This window comes from Bactrocera neohumeralis, chromosome 5, assembly GCF_024586455.1.
Source record: "Bactrocera neohumeralis isolate Rockhampton chromosome 5, APGP_CSIRO_Bneo_wtdbg2-racon-allhic-juicebox.fasta_v2, whole genome shotgun sequence".
NCBI lineage: Eukaryota > Metazoa > Arthropoda > Insecta > Diptera > Tephritidae > Bactrocera > Bactrocera neohumeralis.
Window position 1 is genome coordinate 72679703 of NC_065922.1, and position 8112 is coordinate 72687814.

The following is an 8112-nucleotide window of genomic DNA, read 5'->3' on the forward strand; positions in this document are numbered from 1 at the left end:
GAGATAGAGAAAGAAACAGTGAGAGATATATTTATAGATAGTGGAGCGCTTTTCATTGCGAGACTTCCTTCAAGAACTGCAAACCAGTTTGCTGATTTTCTTTGCTACTTCAGATTTTTACTACCAAACACACACATATTTTGACTCCAAAGCTTTCTTCACAAAATTTTTTCTTGACATGTTCCCAGCATCTTTGCCTCGGCTTAAAATTGTACATTCGTGTTCCCATCATTTCAATTGCTTCCTACATGCATAAATTAAATATGACTATCTAGTTTTTTAGTTTGGTTTTCGGATTTTTATTTTTGCAATAATAAATTCAATGCATGCACGACCGAGATGAGCTGCGATGCGACTTTGGCTGATTGCTAAAAATATCATCAACATATTTATTGTCATTTCTTTTATAACCGGCATTGAATTAGTTGTTGGTAAGGTAATCACGCGCTGACAGCTCTGGCGCCATCAATTACCACACCAACAATTTGTGAAAGAGCAGAAATAATAGAAGTGAAATGAAATGTCTCGGCTCTGGCAGTGTGAAAATCGATAGTTATTGAGTTGCCGTCACAGAAAAATGAAGCCGACAGCACCGCAAGCTGCGAAGGTATTGCTTCAATAGTGAGTTAGAAAAATGGCAAGTAAAAAAAAAAAAAAACAAAAATAAACAAAAACACGAACAAAACCAAAAATGTAAGAGGAAATCAAAAATATTTGATTTATTTGAGAAAACTTTATTGGTTAGGTTGTCAGGAAGCAAGGCAAACACTCTCCAAGTAGAATAAGTGTGTTGTAAAGAGCACGACGATGAACAGATTTAACGTTGTAAGTGGAAACAAATCTTCAGTTTGCCTGTAAACAATTAAACAAAAACAACAAGACCAAGATGAAGAGCAATATTTGGATGAAAAACGATGAGGAAGAAGCGAATAATAAGAACGCTAACGTTATGATAAAAATCAAGAAAAAATCGAAATCAAGAAAAAGATCGAAATCAAGACCTTTAACCATATGATAAAAATGAAGAAAAATGTCAAGATCGTTTAAGAATAAGATCGAAACAAAGTGATCAAAAAACAAAATATCAAAAACGAGATAAGAAATTATCAGTATCAAAGTCATGTTGGCGAACTCAAGATCGAAACTATGATTAAAACTTCATACTAATCTACTTTAAGCTATCAATACTAGCGGCAAGATCAAAATCAAAGTAAAGATTATGTTCTTCGAAGAGCATCATCTAAAAATAAACAAAAACAAGATCGAGTTCGAAATCAAGGTCGTATTTAGGCGAATATTGAAACAAAGTGACCAAATATGAAATAGAAAATTATCAAAATCAAACTCAACTTTAGCCAAGATCGAAATTATAGTGAAGATCAGAATGAAATTTTTTTTCAGCCAATAATAGAAAGATCAATATCTAAGTAAAGATTGTGTTTTTGGAAGAACATCAAGATCAATTTCTTTCTTGAAAAGTAGCAAGAAAAAGATCAAGATCGCATTTAAGAACAAAATAAAAACAACATGATCAAAAACGATATAAGAAATGATCAAAATCAAACTCAAAATTAGCCATGATCATGATCGCAATAAAACAACGTTTGATAATGGGATTTTAAACTCAAAATCTTACAAAGCAGAAGCTCAAGATCAAGACCTTAAGATAAAACGAGCAGATCATCAATCGAACTAAATAATAAAGCCAAGACAAAGTGAAAGAATTAATATAAACATATTCGGAAAAGTTGATCAAGGATAGTTGGTGAAAACTATGATTCGCACCAAAAAAAGGAAAAATAAATGTTAGCAAAACCGGCATAAAATTAAAATTCAGATGTAGATCAACGCCAAGATCAATATTATATTGTTTAAACTAAAATCTCATGAAAATGAAGAACATCACAATGCCCAAAAAGGCAAAGATGAAGATCAGTGTAAAATAAAGTGCGGGGTTTTGATTAGTTCATTAGAGTATCAAAAACCGGAACAAGATTAAACTAAATATAAAAACTAACCAACTTACTACTAAGCTTAAAGGGTGGATAGCTGGAGACTACTACAAGTTAAAGTTGCTATTAGGTATACGTAGATCAACGAGTCTTTCAACTAAGTTGGCCTGATATCTAACGAATTAGGGGAATATTCTCTATCAAAAGGGTCTTCAGTTAACGGTTGTTGAGTTCTGTATAATACATAAAAGCTACGTTTTGTAAAATTCTTCAGAAATGGGGCAAGTTTCAGCATGAACTTTTTCTGAAACTAAAAATAAATAGACCCTATAGTGAATGCGAATTTTTGACGCTTATAATAAGGCATTACAACAACTATGCATGCAGCAAAGCGAAAGGCACGAAATTTGCAAAACAAAAACAAGAAGTGACAATAAAAGCGAATACATTTTAACAGCGCAACTATATGGCAACCAACTTATATACAGACATATGAAGTTGTAAATCCATAATGCAATTGAAGGAATACAGAGCCGTTGTTGGTGACGCCCAAGGAGGGTAGTATATGCACGAAAAATATAGCTTAGATACCTGTTAACGGTAACAGTATGTATTACAAACACTTTTCAAAAATCCAAAAAAAAAAAGTGTGAGAATTACTTGTTTGATCGACAAATATCAACGAAAACCAAGCTTAAAGTTTCAACGCCAGGTGGCGCTGAGTTGAAATATTATAATTATTGCTGAAATGATTATTCCAATAAAAGTTTTAAGTAATGTTATTGGTCTGTTAATCTAAAACTTTTTATTTTTAATTATTTTAAGGAACGCTACACCATTTTGCTGTCAATTTTTTTACTTTATTATAACAATGCGCCTATATGTAGGCAGTGTTGATGAGATTTTATGATTTTGGAGAAATTCTCATTATTCCGCTGTCAAACAAGACATTTTATTATATCAATGCGCCTGAATGTAGCCAGCAGAGCTGAAATTTTTCGCAAAAGTGAGTTCTGACACAAATTTTCAAGCATAAAATGTTGAAAAATTAACTTACAACCGATTTTCGATTGCATTGGAATATATTTAGAAGAAATCAACACATATATCGATCGTTACAACAATGTTGGTTGCATAGAATTTATTCTGCTCTCAAAGTTTTTATTTTATTATATCAATGCGCCTGAATGTATGCAGCAGAGCTGAAATTTTTATAAAGCAATTTACTGACTAGAGCTGGCAACAATAACACATCAATTCAAAAAATACTGAAATTTAGTAAAAGTAAGAAGTTCATGGTAAACTTTTAGAGCGTCTTATTTAAATATAAGATATTTTTAACTCAATATAAATATTGTAAATTAAACAAAACTAGAGTAACAAACTTTGCATGCAATATGTCTTAGGGAAGTGAGTTTCAAGTCAACCTTTTGATAAAAAATTAATTTTTTGAAGAAAAATATCATTAACTGTCTTTAGGTTAGGTTGGATTAGGTAAAAGGGTTGATTTCTTTTAAAACCACGAATAAACCTACTTGAATAACTTGAACTGCTTGTCCGTTGTGATGCCCAGAACTCCCTGAATAACTCTCCAGATAAGAACATCAGATAAAATATATCATCGCATAACGACAAAAAGCCTGTCACAAGTATATTGAGGAGGCTAATATCAATTCCAGCCAATTTGCCGGCTTCGTAAAAATATATGGCAACTGAGATGTTTCAACCTAAGTCTGGCGAAAGCTGAACAGTGGAGGAGAAAGTATCTAGATGTTTTTTCTCATCTTCTTCAGTGCAACTTTAATAAGTTTATTGATATTCTAAGGCCACAATTTTGCAAAATTGATTACAAGTAAACTTTTTAATATATATTTTTGATATATTCCGAGATTCCTTACAAATTAGTTTGAAAAATATTTTGCTTTCACCTTCTAAGACTAGACTTTACTATAGTTCTAGAATGTCAAACGAAAATATTTTTCGCTTTTGAAAGCTAATGTTCAAAGCTTGCAAAAAATTTATTAAAAGTAATAATAATGGCAGGTGAAAACAATACAACATCCGCTAAATATTTGCTAAGCTATGCTACGTGTAAAGCCTTGCATAACATCTTCAGCACTACGCCCTCCCCACTGTTCAGTCGGTGTGCGTGTGTAATGCAAGATCAGCAAAGTATTTTGACTCAACTGCCAATCAATATGAATAGGCTTTATCATGCCGCACAATTGAACTGTAATACACGCACACACTCAACAATATATACCTATATAAAGAGAGTTTGAACTAATTTTGAACAAAAGCCCAAAAATACCTAAGAAGAAGAGATACAAAGGTAACAAAAGGCAATAATGATTAGCTGTGCGCTTAGGTAACGACGGAGAGTTGATAGAAATCTATTTGCTGCTTGCATTAAATGATTTGCTGTTGAGTGGCAGCAGCAGGGGGCTTTCATGCCGCTATAGGAGCAGGCGTGTTAATGTGATGCAAAATTATTTTTTTGTTGTTTTGCATATCTATATACATATATACATACATATACAAGGTATGTTATTAATATAACACAACGGAGAATGTAATGCAGTTAAGCACTACGGTGTGATTATTAATTGATCAGCTGATCGGTTTAATTAATGAAATGTGGTGTACGCGCAAAGAGCAAAATTTTTATGTAATTTGGTAAAATTGAATATTAGCCGATAATAAGAAAGTTTTACGGCTGTTAAATGCAATTTAAACTAGTACAAGTATTACATGAACAATGTACTGGCATATACATACATATGTATAGATAAAGGTAGCATATACATACTTCGGCGTTACTTATAATATCTATGTATAAATCTTTTAAATCTTTCGCCGAATAATGCATTTCGATTGCTTTCACAGCATTCCTTCAAATAAACTTTTGCCAATAACCGAATGTAAGTATTCCCGGCTTCGCTGCTTGCGATAAAATGTTCGGTTACACCCGAACTATGTAAGCTTCCTTGCTTGTTTATAATAATATTTAAAAAGTTAAAAATAAATTCTGGCAAAAATTTTTCATATGCAGTTTCTAATATTTTTGTATTTTATTAATTTTGTTTGTAAAAAATAGTTTTCAAAAATTTAACAAAAATATTTACAAATTTAAAAAAAAATATATAATAAAACATATTAAAAAAAAATTGAGAAAAAATATATATTTTAAAAAATTTAAAAAAAATTTCAAGAAAAAAATTTATTTAAAAAAAAATTATAATTTAAAAAAATATCTAAAAAATTAAAATTATTTTTTTCGAAAATTAAATATTCAATTAAACTGTGAAAATAATATTTAGAAAACATTCAAGAAATTAATAATTAAAAAACTATTAAAAAAAACCAAAACAAAAAACTTGAAATTTTTTAATTAAAATATTAAAAAATTAACAATTCTTCTGTTGGAATATTAAATATTTAATTAAACTATTAAAGTAATAATTAGAAAAACATTAAGGACATTAACAATTAAAAAAATATTAAGAAAAATATTAAAAAAATATATATTTAATAAAAATATTCCAAAAAATAAAAATATTTTTGTTTGAAAATGAAGTATTTAAAAAAATATTTGGAAAACATTTAATAATTTAAAAAAAAATTTTTAAATATGTATATAATAATAATAAATATATTTAAAAAAATCATTTAGAAAAATATTTAAAAATAATATACATATTCAGTGAAACTATTAAAAAAAATGTTTGTAAATCAGACATTTAATTAATATATTAGAAATATATACATACATATATAGAAAAAGATTAAAAAAATTTTATATTATAAAAAGAATACAAAAAAAAAAATTTTAAATATTGAAAAAAATTTAGTAATTAAAAAAATACTAGAAAAATATTAAAAAAAAAAAATATTTTAAAAAAAAAAAAAAAAATTTTAAAAATGTTTGAAAATAAATAAAAAAATTTAAAGTAAAACAAAAAATGTTTGAAAAAAATATTTTAATTAAAAAAAAATGTTAAAAAATTAAAAAATGGTAAAAAATAATTAAAAAAAATATTTAAAAAAATATTTTAAAAATATTATTTAATTAAAAAATTCAAAAAATAAAAATACTTTTTGGTTTAAAAATTAAATATTTAATAAAAATTATTTTAAAAAATTTTTTGAAAAACGTTTACAAAAAACATTTAATAAAAATTTTAGTTAAATTTAATTTTTTTGAGTATTAAAAAAATATAAATTAATTAAAAATAAAAATATGTATATGAAAATTAAAAATAAAAAATAGTAATAAAAAAAAAAAAAAAAAATAAAAAAAATTCTTTTGACTGAAAATTAAATATTTAAATAAAATATATAAAAAAATATTTAGAAAACATTAAAAAAATTAATAAAATTTATAAAAAAAATTTTAAAAAATTCAGTTTTTTGTTTGAAAATTAAATATTTAACTAAAATATTTAAAAAAAAATATAAATTAAAAATTAAAAAAAAAAATAAATAAATAAAAAAATATTTAATAAAAATAAATAAAAAAAATTGTAATAAAAATATTCAAAAAAATTAAAATTCTTTTGTTTGAAATTTAAATTTTATTAATAATACTTTTGTGTTTTTAAATCCTAAAGTTACGATTTTCACTCTTTTACAAAACAATATTGAAAAATTCAATAAAGTATAATAAAAACGACTCACCTACTAACCGCAGCGCCTACAGTGGCAAGCTGGTGTCATAAGTCTCGCCAACGGCGCAATCAATCTGAAAGAAGAGCAGTGGACGTGGCTTTAGAAAAAACTTTGACAGATTGCTTGCTACCAACAAATATATGTATAACAAAAAATCATTTTCATGCAAATCTCTGCCATTTTGGGCATTTAAAATTCATACAAAACTAACTAAACTTAACTATAATTTTACGCACACACACATATGTACTGCATACAATCATTTCATTAATTTTTTATTGTTTAGTTTTTACACTTTTTGTGCTTTTCGAACAATGGACAGACATTCGCTTAACACCGTAGCAGCACAACAACAATCAAAACAAAAACGCCAGCGTGCAGAGTGCAATTGGCAAATATCTGCTTTGTTTATATGTATCATATGAAAATTGCTTACAAAAACAATTTTAAATAAAAATATTTTGTATGAAAAATTTCAATCAACATTTTTAGTTGTAAATTTTGCTTTAATTTTAACTTTTAGCTAAGGCTAAACTAACTTAAATTGCAAAGGCGGCAATTAATATTTTGTTGCATACATGTAGGTGAGTGCGTATGTGTGTGTGTGTTTGCGTGCTTTATTGTGCATTTATGTATTTTTCGGTTGTTAATTTGCATATTTGCATGCCTTTGTTATGCATATTTTACAGTCTCCTCTTCATCTTCTTTATTTCTAGCAGGGATTATAATGCCTATTTTGGTCACAGTGTTACCCACATTTGAACAAATGTATACATAAGTATATATGTATGCACATATGTCAGTTAATATCAACTGAACTCAAATTCTTCAATATTTTTACCTCAACGATATTCGATGTAGTCGAACAAAATTTTTTTTTTACTTTAGATTTGACTCAGCTAAGAATCTGAAGCAACGAAGTCGGTGGATAGCAGATATGTGCCTAAAGAGAAACTCAACTCTGGGTTTATTCGGCAAAAGCAATTACTAAGCTCCGGCTTCGGTACGTCCAGTGCTTTCAGGCAGTGGATATCAGTTAAGAAGTGGTCCCAGCCATTATACCTCTCCAAAGCAAGTACTAAGCTTCGTGTTCGACCCACTCAATGCTCTCAAATAGCTAACCTCAATTATTAAAAAGTTCGTTTGACTATCTCGACCTCAATCTGCAAGCTTCTATATCTCGGATGGTAGTCGCCGATCCGGTAGTTAAGAAATTGAATCATTCGAGCTTCCGAAGAAGTTTGATCTTATGCAGATGAAGAGCCAAGATGTGAAACGGTTTTGGATTAACACCTCAGTTATTGGGAAGTTAAAGGACTCGGCTGACTCGACCTCAATCTAGAAGCTTCTATGAGCTCGGATGGTAGCTCCCGGTCCGGAAGTTAAGAAATTGAATCATTTACTTCGAGCTCTCGAAGAAGTTTGATCTTATGCAGCTGAAGAGCCGAGTTGTAGAAGCAATCGACGGTGTATCGGCTCTGTTAGTTTGGTA